The sequence below is a fragment of the Arvicanthis niloticus genome, chromosome 12 (assembly GCF_011762505.2).
Source record: "Arvicanthis niloticus isolate mArvNil1 chromosome 12, mArvNil1.pat.X, whole genome shotgun sequence".
Classification (NCBI taxonomy): Eukaryota; Metazoa; Chordata; class Mammalia; order Rodentia; family Muridae; genus Arvicanthis; species Arvicanthis niloticus.
Window position 1 is genome coordinate 72664359 of NC_047669.1, and position 13717 is coordinate 72678075.

Here is a 13717-nt window from a genome sequence, read left to right on the forward strand (position 1 = left end):
AAATGGTCACTAACGAGAATTATGACTGTCAACATTTTAGTAGAAAAATAACCTAATGGGTACTTGTCCTGTGTTTAAATGCACATTGACCCTTCAGAATAGTAGCTATATTCACACTGTTGAAATGTAGTATAAATCCAAATTCTTTGGCATTAGATTAGAAATTTGGCTTGTGCCAGCTTTATTTCTATTGTTGGGCATTGTATAGCAGGAAGCTGGAGATGACTAAGTGTTCTATAGAGTTATTCTTATGACTGATAGTTTTGTAAATGATATGTCGTGCACACAGTTGCCACCTTAGGTATACATCCATCTGTACAGTTTGACTCTTAAAAGTGGGCATTGACTTTAGTGACACCTGGCCTTAGGATCCTTACTAGCAAGCATTTTCAAAGTCCGTTCTGCACTCAGGACAGACTGTTCTCTAGAAATAATGCTTGGGGTTTGGGGATTTTTTTGTTTGTTTTTGTTTTTGTTTTTGAGGGTTGAAATTTGAAAATTGATTCCCCACCCCCAACCCGTGATCTGATTGTGAGATCACAATCAGACCTGAGACACCAGGAGTGATTCTTTGTAGAAGAAATGGGCACAGATGCCACGTTTGGCCAGTTGTAAGCTGAGTCCTGGCCCTTCCCTGCTCTGACTTTCTAACAGGTATATAAATAATTTGTCACAGCCTGGTGGCTTTGGCTCCCACCAAAACACTCCTGTTGACATTTCTGGTAGAAATGTAAAAGTGTACCTAGAATATTACAGCTAATAGAAATGCCCATGTGGTACTGTAGAAAACCTTCTGGATTTTCTCTGTATATGAAGTACTCACCATGAATGGCCAGATCCTACTTCATCTTTGTGGGTAGGTTCTGGTGATGTTTGGCAGCAGTTTTGATACTTAAATTGGAAACAGTTGCACATATCACAGTATGCTTATAGATTCTGATTTTCATGAAAAGGAAACTGTTCTCCAGGTAACTGTCATCAGGCAAAACACTCCTGACCCTGGATCCTGGGACCTACAGGGAGTGCAGCCAAGGGTAGGCATGAATGGAATTATGTTTAGAAATACATCTGGGATAAGAAGGCATAGTTGACTCTTCTCCTACTTTGCTGATAGCAATGTGAATTGCAACAGTCTATCTAGACAGTAAGTTGAAAGTTTCTAGCAACATGTATACCATTTACACCCAGTGAAACTACCCTTCTGAGACTTCCTCCTAAGGAGCTCATCCTTCAAGTGTGCAAAGAAGGGAGCAACATTGGAACATATACAGCACTCTTTACAGGAGAGACAGGGATACCCTAAATGCCCACCTGTAAGGGATGCTTACAGCCCGTGACCCTGAAGTTGTACCTCTGGGACTGGATTCTACTCAGCTAGCCCTTCAAGAACACAAGTACAAGGGGCTGGAGAGACAGCTTGGCAGTTAAAAGCACTGGCTGCTCTTCCAAAAGACCTGGGTCCCATTGCCAGCACCCACATGCTGACTCATGCTCTGGGGAATCTGAAATCCTCTTCTACTCTCCAATGACTACAGGGTATTCACATGAAGTAAAATTATATATATATGAAATTCATGGGCTGGATAGTTCAGAATAAGAACACATGCTGTTCTTTCAGACAGCGCTTGTATCCTTCATGGGTACCTGACTCGCATGTACGAGTTATCCAGAAAATTGAAAAGAAGGTTTTATTTTTACAGCTTGCTTTAAGTTGGTATTTAATTTTTTAAACCCAAACACACAATCCTTTTTTGTACTTGAAGAAGTAATACAAATTCAAATAATGTGTTCCCCAGGAACGGTTCATCGCCAAGCTGCAGATAGCCTTGGCAAAGGGTACGTGAACTTTATAAGGGAAAGGAAAGGGAAAGCTGGCCAGCCAATTTCCTGGATGCCCACTGTGTGAAGGGTCCATGCCAAAGACTGAGTGCAATACAGCCAAAGGGGGGAAGGACCCACCTCAGCCCTTTCCCTAAGCAGCTTACTGTGCACAGTAATCTAGTGGCTTAAAATATAGTTCAAATGAACTAAATGGCTTGACTTTACTACCACCCAAAGGCTTTTAATGATTTGTGATCAGTTTTGCAAAAGTAATATAGGTCACTTGACACCGTGTTCAATGCCTGGACCTAGGGAAGGGTACGCCTACCCTAAATGTTAGTGGTCTTTGATGTCATCCATTTCATGCAAAGCCTGGTATGAGCCATGTCCTGGGCATGCACCGTGAATTCAAGCCCTTTGAATCTAGCCACTGTTACGTTGATAGCTACAGTGACCTATATTATTATAGCTAATCTGTGCAGCCAGTCACTTCCCTTCACCTGGAATGAGGGATTTTTGATATATTTGTATCTCCGAGGGCACATTAACCCACTACTAGGTAAGAATGGGTTTCGGGTGACTCCCTCCACAGAGAGACTTCAGTGCCCCACATCTGTGTGTGCAGCTCACCTGGAACAAGGACTCAAAAAAAAAAAAACAAAAACAAAAACAAAAAAAAAAAAAAAACTTTGACCAATGCAAAAGTAAAATTTCACAAAGACAGGAAAAAGTTGAGAACTTATATATGACCCACCAAAGAAACAGTGACTCACAGGATGAGCCTGGCAAGGAGCAAACTGTGAAGAGTCCCTGTGAAGTCTCCTTGCTGATCACTATGGCAGAAAGGACACAGACCATGCATGCTTCCCTGTGGTGACAGTCTCACATAGACACCCAGCATCCATGTCTTCCAGTTCTCTGCTCCTGGTTGGGTACCTTGGAGAACAGTGAAGCACATTTTCTTCAAGTATCCCCTATGTACATACCCCAGTCCATGGGGGTGCTCTTGAAGACTCCCCTGCCACTCCACATCTACCACAAGTCCTTCTGGTCATCGCTTCTGATTCTCAAAGATAAGAAGCCATTTTTAAAAAGGAGATGAATAGAAATCTCCACACCTGTGGGCTGTCCCATGAAATCCCGGTGATGGCCATTTCCAGTGCCCTCCCCAAAACCAACTGGAGCTGACTACTACCACCTCACTGAGTCCTGGGCATATCCATTTAATACAGCCAGACAAGCAGCCAACTGCTGTTTTCAAAAGACAATCTGACAGATCCTATTCACTTTCAAAGTAGCTCTCCATGGCTGGAATAATTATCTTTCATTTCTCTCACTCTGACCTCTTTCAATGATTTGTTGACATCTGGAGAGTTATGGGCGAGCTCAGAAGGGCCAGCTGGACTTTCTATCCCTGGAGATACACAGGAAGATTCCCATGCAGCATCAGAAATAACTCTAATTTTTGCAAAGGGGCAGCCTGATCTACATATTAATAAGGCACTCTCATCTTAACTAAAAGCTCAAAGAAAAGAGGGGCAGCCTTCTAACTCATTTACTGGCAGGTCTAAAAAGTTCACTTCTCCCTCCAAATCAGGACTCCCTCACTGGTCTCAATCAACACACACACCATACACACACCACACACACACACACCCCACACCTCACATTCCCCCCACACACACCCCCACTCCACACCCCACACACCACACACCACACAAACACCACACAAACACACACAACACACACACACCCCCACACACCACATACCACACACACCACACACCAGACACACACAAAGAGAGCAAATAACTCCTTAATTTCAAACATGTTTGATGCAGTCCTCTGCTGAGAGACAGAAAGAAATCCAAGCAAACAGCAGGAGGCCCCACTGTTTCATCTACCACCACAGGTGCCTGGAGTAAGCCTTGCTATGCGGCTGTCTGTTCATAATTTGCATCATAATTTGCATACGCGCTCTCAGGATGTAGCTTAGCCACTAAGTGCTTTCCTAGAATGCAGCCGGTCCTGTGTTCAAGTCCAAGTACTGCATGAATAGGGTGGGATAATGGGTGCCTATGATCCCAACACTTGGGGAGTAGAGGCAGGAGGATTAGAGTCAAGAGCATCCTTAGCTATTACATGAGTTTGAAGCAAACCTGACTACGTGAGATCTTGCCTTAATAATAATAGTATTTATTATGATTAGTTAATAAATTATTATTTGTGTTTACACAGCCAGCCCTTCACTGCAGGCATCTCTAAGTGCCTTCCTTTTATGAGCACAGGCCATGGGTGCAGCACTTGTGTTTTCTTTAAAACCCAGGCTAAATGAACGGCACACTCTTAAGGGGCTGCATGTAATCAATAATATTCAATTATGACTATAGATCCCGCCAGAAGTGGGACATTCAGTTCAGGACTTCAAAATTCTGCTACTTTTCCTTTCTGTAGGACACACACACACACACACACACACACACACACACACAAATTGGTGAACTTTTGCCAACAATTTAGTAATCTGTCAACCAAAGTGCTTGGTCAATTTCAGTGTAGGTCCCCTGCCCAGGACACAAGTGAACTCAAGGGTATTTACATAGACTTTTTGTCCCATTTTGCTTTCTTTCTTTTTTTTTTTTTTCTTGTGGGTTGTGTGCCTGTGTTTCTTTTTGTTTTGTTTTTGTTTAAAGAGAGAGAAAAGAGCATAAAGTTGGGAGAGCAGGACGGTTCGAAGGACCTGGGAGGGGCTGCGAGGGAGGAGAAAAACATAAGCAAAATATATGTGCAATTTTTTAAAAAGAAAAGGATAGAAACAAAAACAACAAAACAAAATAAAAATGAAGACCCAAGATGCACCACGTGAGGAGAAGCCCCTCGGGCGGGAAGCCTGCCCCAGGGATGGGCTTCCATTCAGAGACTGCACAGGTGGAGCGAGGCTCTGCCCTGAAGCCTCTGGTGCCTGCTCTTGATCAGTCCTTTCCCAGCAAAGAGCCGCTGGGCAACACCCACTGGTTCTTTCGATCAACAGCGCCCCTTACTGGCTAGTGCATCACAAACACACGGAGTCCTTGGACTCCCACACAACCTTACCCAGTAACTAGCAAATGAGTTTCTATCTTCTCGGAACTTCAAACACACAGAAATGGCTGCGGATCTTGTGATCCCAGCTCAAGAGTCCTAGCCACGCCTCAAGGGTCCTGTGCCTTATCGATCACAGCAGAGCCAGGTTTCTCTCTGGGAGACTGGTCCTCAGAGAAGCTGTGTCTCCTGGTAGACAAATAAACCACAGATAAACACTGTGATCACAGCAGATCCAGAGTCAGGGAGATCCAGTTTCCCAGAAGGAAAATCCACTCCTCTGTGAGCCAGAGGGACTTGAGTTCTAAGTATGTCATGAGGCAGTATCTAATAAACAGACACATTAGTCTTTTTCAAATGCTTTTCTAGAGTTTCCCATGAAACCCCTTTATTCATGTGCACAGGGGCTCAGTCCTGGCTGGCTACAGGTCGAGTTTGAGTTATTTTAGGTGATGGGGTGTCGCAGAGGGAGACAGACTTGGAGGTGGAAGGAGTTTATTTTGGTAGAGGCACTTTATTTTGCTTTCTTGCCTGGGAGGATGTGTCTCCCCTGGGTAATTTAAAGTTTGTTAAGAACCTTGGAATTCCTCGGAGGGAGGAGCACCGTTGCAAATAAAATAAAGAGGTCACAACAGAGAGATGGAGACAAAGGTGACCCCATGCAGTGCCTCTGGGTTCTGGGCATTTGACAATGGGGTTGGCTAAGGTCTTCAGGCAGCTAAGGAAGCTGCCTCCTCTCCTAACCTAGCTCTTGTTCCAACATTTGTTATGTGCCTGGGTGTGTAATATTTCTTGTCCCCAGCACCATGCTAGAATGTGTCCGTGTGCTGGTTGATTATTTAATCTCCACACAACTACCAGAAGACTAATTTTGAATTCAATCCACATGTGTCTAATTAAAAAATTGTATTACACTCACCCCAGCCTCCCCCCTCCCCCCTCCCCCTCCCCCTCCCCCTCCCCCCTTGGAAAATGAGTTAGACGAACTGACTGCTCTGAGCCAAGCTTCCTAGACCCAATGCCGTGGCCATTGACCCCTAGTCTCAAGTCAGTGATGGCTGTTCCAGGAGGGTGACTTTCCTTTGCCTTGCTCAGAAAGTCTCTGTGGCACTCTGTCCTTCTTCTTCATGACACTGTCTTGTCTCTCAAACACACAGACAGCCCAGACTGTCATCTTGGTGTCCTCAGCAGGAAGGAATCCACACTCTATATTTAAAGGCTCCTGGTATTGTCTAGATAAACACCCAGGACACTGTAGACTGTGCACACCATAGATCACCGGCATCACCGGCATGTTCAGAGCCTGCAGGCAGGAGCAGACTGGCTCCTCCAGGCCCATATCCTTGTTGCCTCCAAAGCTGTGGACCATAATGTCTAGACTTTGAGGGAGCCCTTTCTGTTCATATTCATTCAAGACAGAAGAGAAGCTGATATCTGTTATTCCAAGTCCCTCTAACCCTCGGCACTAGGGCAAAGCAAATCTTCTTTTTAATGCCACTGGGAGTACCCCGGATCCTCATATTCTCTGGGGGATACAGTTTTGTGTAATCCATTCTTTACAATGAGTTCGGGACACAGATTCTGAAGTGGCACATCTATGCATATAGTTTTACAAGATGGTTATCTGTCTGTTATTTCAAGAACAGGGAAAGTAGCAAGGCTAACACAAGGAACTTTAAAAAATAAATTGAGAGGTAAGTGGCCCACGTGTTACCCCATCTGTGCTGGAGCCTTGGTCAAGTTTATACGAACTAAGGTCATCAGGATGAGGGAACCTTAGCTGAGAAAATGCCTCCATCAGATGAGCCTATAGGCAAGCCTGTGGGTCACTTTCCCCATTAATGATTGATGTGAGAGGATCCAGGCCACCTTGGGCGGTGGTGCCACCTCTGGGCAGGTGGTTCTGAGCTATATAGAAAAACAAGCTGAGCAAGCCATGGGTGCAAGCCAGTAAGTAAGCAGCACTCCGCCAGTCTCTGCCTCAGCCCCCTCTTGATTGACTGTAAGCTGTAAGAAGAAATAAACCCTTTCTTCTTCAAGATACTTTTCCGTGGTAGTTTTTGTCACAGCAATGAAATGCAAATTAGAACACTATCCACTTTCAAATACTGGAGAGTGTAGCTTCTAAGGAAACCCCTGTCACAACCAAGACGCATCTGTCAAAAAAAATGAAGAAATTAGCATTGGCGCCTATGACCATTTAACCTCCAAATGCCACCCAGCTGCTTAGGCGACGTCTTTAACAGCAGATGCACCAATCAGGGTGGCTCCTTCCCTCCTGCCTCATACCTTCAGACTCCTCTAGTTCATAATGGTTTTAATTTCCATGACCTAGACACTTGGTAATCAAGGGGCAATTATCTCTTAGGCCTTTCTACAGCCTGGGCTTTCCATATGATTCTTTGGATTCAGGCTATGCCTCTTTGGTAGGCGCAGCATCACAGACGTGGTGCTTCCTCGGAATCAAGGGTAACCTGACTTTAATATTCCCCAGTAGCAACTGACATAACCAAGATGATGAAGGTGATATTTTCACATGTTTCCACTTGATTCGCATGTATCAGATCCCTGATACTCATGCAAATCCCAAGCAGGTGGGGTGGCCGCCTGTAGCCCCAGCACGCAGGAGGCAGAGGCAGGTAGCCTTCTGGGCAAACTGGCTAGCTAGGCCAGCCAGAATTGGCAAGCTCCATGTTCAGCAAGAGGCACTGCCTCGATATATAAAGTGTAGAGTAATTGAAGACACACGACATCCATGTCAGACCTTTATATTCAAGTGCACACACATACACATGTGCACACACATGATCACATACATGTAAACACATCCATACATACACTTGCAGAAAAAAAAGAAAGAAAAGGACAAGAGAAAAAAAGCAAGATAGACGATGCCTGAGGAATGAGTGACACCTGAGTTTGACCTCCAGTTCCCACATACACACATATGCATGAACATACGTACACACGCATCTACATACACAAAACAAGCACATGCATGTACATACACATAAATACACAAATACAGAAATGCAATGACCACCTGACCTAGCAAATTTACTTTTGAGTATCTGTCCCCCAAAAATTAAAAGCAGGAGTTTAGGGCACAGGAGATGATTCAGTGGTTAAAGTGAAAGATCAGGAGCAGAGTTTGCATCTCCAGAATGTGTGTAACTGTCAGCTGGGTGTGGAAATGGACCTGCAGTTTCAGCCTTGGGAGGCCAAGGCAGGCCCAGAGCAAGCTGACTAACAAGACTAACCATATCAGTGAGCTTTGGGTCTGACTGACAAACCTGCCTCAAGGAATAAAGTGTAAGATGGTCCTTGATAGATAGCAGCTCCTACGTGCACATAGGTACATATACCATATCCACCCAGATACACATGTGTAGAAACACATGCACACATACACATATGTACACATACACATATACACACATGTACACATACACATATACACACATGTACATATACACATATACACACATGTACATATACTTACATGCACACATGTACACATGCACAATATATACATACACACATGCACACATACACACATGCAGACATGCACACGTACACATGCACATATGTACACACGCACACATGCACACATGTACACATGCACACATGCACACATACACAATGCACACATGCACACACGTACAATGTATACATACACACATGTATACATACACACATACACATATGTACACATGCACACATGTACACATGCACACATGCACAATGTATACATACACACATGTATACATACACACATACACATATGTACACATGCACACATGTACACATGCACACATGCACAATGTATACATACACACATGTATACATACACACATACACATATGTACACATGCACACATGTACACATGCACACATGCACAATGTATACATACACACATGTATACATACACACATACACATATGTACACATGCACACATGTACACATGCACACATGCACTCAAGCACACATGAAAATGAAAAGTGAGAGACATCAAAGAGGTTTTGGTTTATAACAGCATCACCCATAAAGAACAGAAGCAACCCAAGTGTTCACCAACAGATGAATGTGCCAACACAATGGGGTCCGTGCATGTGATGGGGTATTATTTAGCCTGGGGGGGAAGGAAGCCTGACTCCTGCAATGATGTGAGAAGGCTTGAAGATGCTGTGCTAAGTGAATTAAGGCAGATACAAAGAGACAAGTGTTTTACAATCCTGTTTACAGGCGTGTCAAAGGTAGGTAGTCACAGAGACTAGAGATTAAGGTACAGTGGCAGCTGTCAGAATCTGTGGGGGCTGGGAAGGGGGAGGCAGGGTTACTGTTCTGTGGGTACTGAGTTTCAATTTCCCCAAAGGACAAGCATTCTGCAGATGAATAGAGGTGGCAGTCACATGACAATATGCTTGCATTCAGTACCACCAAATTATGTACTTATACATGACTAACATGAAAAAGTTTATATTATGTGATTTTTTATTTATAATTTTAAAACTACAAAGATTATATCTTATATGAAAAGCAAATGAATTAAAAATGTACAAGCCCTCCACACGAGCTTAAACGCTTCACAAATAACAATATTATTATGGCTTTACAAAGCTATGCCTTGTACCTCCTCCAAGGAAAGCTTCCTGGTTAGTCTATGATGAGGGGGTGGAGGCCTATAGTTCACGTGCCAGTGACCAAGGTATGGACAGAGCTCATGACTCACATACTGCAAGCATCGTTCCCACAACCTCAAACTCAGTCCATTTTGATACCTCTAACAAGGGCCCCGGGTCCAGCAAGCCTGCTGTAGAAGACTCACATCAACCTATAAGAAGAACCCATTGGCTTCCTTGTCTGACCTAGCATGGGGTGTGGCTGCATTGTCTTGATATCTAGCAGGAAGGAAGGATACTGTCATGGGAAATGGATTGTGGGGAAAGGGGTAGCCTGTGCTTAGGGGCTATGCTCAGGAGAGCTCTCCCACGGCACCTGCTCTGAGGACATCCACAAAGCGTGACTCTACGGAGACTTGAATGTCTGGTTGATTTACAGCTTTACAAGGCAGTGGAGAGCAGCAGCAGTAAGTGGCCTGACCAGGGGTCAACTCTAGAGTGGAGTTTCCAGAGGCCATTGCTTGCACAGCCTGTCTGTGCCTGGCTCTTACTAAAAGCTGTAAGAGTTTGTCTGGGGCCAGCAAGATGGTTCAGCATGTGTAAGTGCCCAGTGCACAAGCCCAAATGATGTGGGTGTAACCTCGGGAACCCATGTAAGAAGCCAGGTGGGGTCGTATGCATCCAAAACTCTGGCACACCTACAGTGAGATGGGAGCTGGAGATGAGGGGAGCAGGGGGAGGGATCACTGTGCCGCTATTTAACCAGCTTCCCTGGAGAACACATCATGGTGCATGATGATGCGGATGATGATGATGGTGGTGGTGATGATGATGATGATGATGATAATTCTCATTCCTATTATCATAACTTCGACTACCAATGGCAAGCTAGACACCATTTTTGTTCTTTTGTACTTCTGTTTAATGTTGGCCTTTTGTTTGTTTGTTTTTAGATAGGGTCTTCTATTGCCCAGGCTAGACTCAAACTTACTATAATAACAAAGAATGGCCTTGAACTTTTAACATCAAAAATATGATTCGTTTTAAAAAAATGGCCTACTAACAGCTGTAGTGTACCCTCAGCACACTAGGGCCTCAGTTGTCCCCGTCATGATCACATGGCTGTGAGCTTCAGATCCTGCCACCACCCACCATGGAGAAAGAAACTTGCTCTTACATGGTTAGCTTGGGGAAGGATCAAAGTTAAAAACTTGAGGTTTGCTCTCTAGAAAGTGGGAACTGACTTCACACATCAAAGGGGAGAAAATATAAAATATCCCGAAGGGTCTGGTCTGTTGCCTCTTGGGCTGCAGCTCCTGATAACACTAAGACGCCTTTATTGGTAACCTTCGCTTGCTGTAGTGCTCGGAAATTGCTGAACATGCACTCGACATCGCTCGTGACCTTAGAGGAGATCTTGGGGTTAATTAGCTTCTGATTTGTGCACATGGGCATGCAAATAAACAACCTTCTCCTTTTCCTCGGGGCACAAACTAGAAATTTCTTGTGAGTTTGGTTAGCAGACTCCCAGAGAGAAGACAGAAGCAAAGAATCAAGAACTGCCTTTGCAGAAGTGGATGCTGGGTAAGACAGGTGGGGGCAGGGTGCTCTCTACCTCGCTGAGTGAAGACTGAGGCACAGGAGGTGCCCATGCCTGCCTCTCCTCAGCGGACCTCAAACGCAGAGTAAGCAAGGGGAGCTATCAGCACTGAGACCTGTCTACACAACGCTCCTAGCAGCGGTGGTACACAGTCCTAAAGTGAAGAATTCTGCCTGTTAAACCTCTAGGTGTGTTTTACGTGGGTTGAAACCGACAGGCCACGAAGTCTGTGTCTGCGGCACGTTGATCCACGACGTGATTCTGTAGGCCGGCATGCCACTCTGGAGTTCCCACTCGGAGTCACCGGCTGCAGAACACAAAAGACTCCACCAAATGTCATTTTACCTCTGGCTGCACCTCATTACTCCTTATGTGCAAACAAGCGCTGGTTTCTAGCATAACAAGGAGACCCGTGGTGTCTGTATCGAACATATTCCTCGGAGAATGAGAACTCTCCAACCAGGGAAGGGGAGAGCCTTGTTAAGCGCTGGAAAGAGGTGGAAATGCGCATGCGCGTCACCTTCCAGCACTGCCTAATTGCCCATAAATGTCATTAAGTTGAGAAATGTTTTCCACCAAATTAGCTTCAACTCATGATGTCTAATTAGCTGGGGAAGCTGGAAGATAACTTATCAGCCGGTGTTGGAGAAAACATGTTTAACGGGTGACTTTAGGCCAGCCGGGATGCGGAGGCAGTTCTGTATTCCTGGAAGCCAAACCTGAGCCCAGCATGTTAGCACAGTGTCTCTTTTTTTGGTGCCAAGAATCTTACAACTCCCTGATTTTTTTTTTTTTTTTTAAAAGCCAGGGAGAGTGAGGGCCTCCCTGGAATTCATTGTAAGCCTACAGCATAGGGATAATATTGGGTGGGGCGTCAGTAATTAATTCGATCGTTTCCATAAAAAGTTAGCAGGCAATGCATTTGAAGGGGTGATTCAATTTTTAGTCTTTCTCAACACTCACCAAGTACGCTCTTGAGAGTAAAGGATGCTCTCACACAGCTGGAATTCTCAGCAACCCCTTAAGTAGCTGCCATGATCAGATTCTGTGACTAACAGGTGGAGAGACCCAGAGCACCAGACATCCCCATATATGCATAGCCAGCCGGCACTGAAATGAAATTTGGACCCAGCTCGGAACCCTGAAACCATGGGTCTGTGCCTTGCTCAGAGTGAGCACCCAGGCCCCTCAGACCTAGAAATCTCATCTTTGTCTTCATCTCTATCTGAAAACTTGAATTCCTAGCGAGTGAGCCCTCTGTCACTATGCCTTCCTCGATGTTCAGAACTGCTGACATTTTCACACCGAGACCCACCGTGAACACGGTTCACAGACACCGGCATCACAGAGCACACTCATCAAGTTTGCCGGCCCAACCTGCTACTCAATGTGTCTTCAAAGAAGTACATACAACTGTTTTCACAGACATTTTTAAAAGATATGTTCATAGCTGTATTTTAACATAATTGGTTTCTTTTTTATTTAAAAATATAATTCTGTGAATAAAGAAAATGTACATAATCATAGTAGAATTGTATTTGGCCATGAAGAATAAAATCATGGTATTTACAGGGAAACGGATGAACCTAGAAGTCATTATGTTAAACAATGTTAAGTCAGGCTCAGAAGTGTGCTGGTGGGGGCGGGGTGTGGAGAGGGGACTGTGAGAGAGAAAGAGGTTTGAAGTGGAGAAGCAGCACTAGAAGGCATCAAACCAGAGAGGCCATATGCGGGAGGAGGAAGAAGTCAGTGAGAGGAAGACCAGGGAGGCAGGGGGAGCTGTAGGGAGAGAAGTAGATAAGAATAAAGTGCAGAAATATAGGTTCATGTGTGTGTTTGGGTTCTCCAAGGGAGGCTACAAAATCTCAAATGACAGTTGCCCAAATTGAAACCCAAACTCCAACAAGACCTGGGAATGCCATCATCCACAGCCTGGGATAGAAGTGGAGGAGAGGGGACCTTGTCCATTAGGACAGTAAAGAACATACTGTCTGTGTGACTCTGATTCGTGGTTTTATTCTCTTCCTCTCTGGGGACAAGGAATTGTCAATATTCCCCGATACAATGCAGTGAAGATTTGGGCACTAATTTTGGTTGACACTTCCCAGATAAAAGGATGCTGACAGGGTGGATCAGTGTGAACTTACACAGTCTAGTTCAGGGAGTAGGTAAAAGCAAATGTGATTGGTGTTGACACAAAGAATGAGGTCCTTACTATTTAAGCCTATCAGGCCAAACTAGTGGTACCATAAAGCTATGATGTAAACTGACTCATTGTGATACGAGTGATATCTTACTCAGAGACAGCCTCAGCATTCCATTTTGTTAGGGCCCATCATTCCCCAGACTGTGGCTTCACCTGGAGGAAACTGGCCATTGGAGCTTACAGAATATACATACATTCAAGGATCAATAAGTGGGAATCCCATCTGCTTATGATCTTTCCTCTCTGGAGAAACAGTGACAGTGAAGAGAATACCATCATAAAATCTCTATGAGGATCACCTAGCCATCTGATTAGTTAGGGTGGAGAGCACAAAGGGTGGGCGTGTCAGCCTGCATGTTTGAGTAATGAACCAAAACTTCAGGGC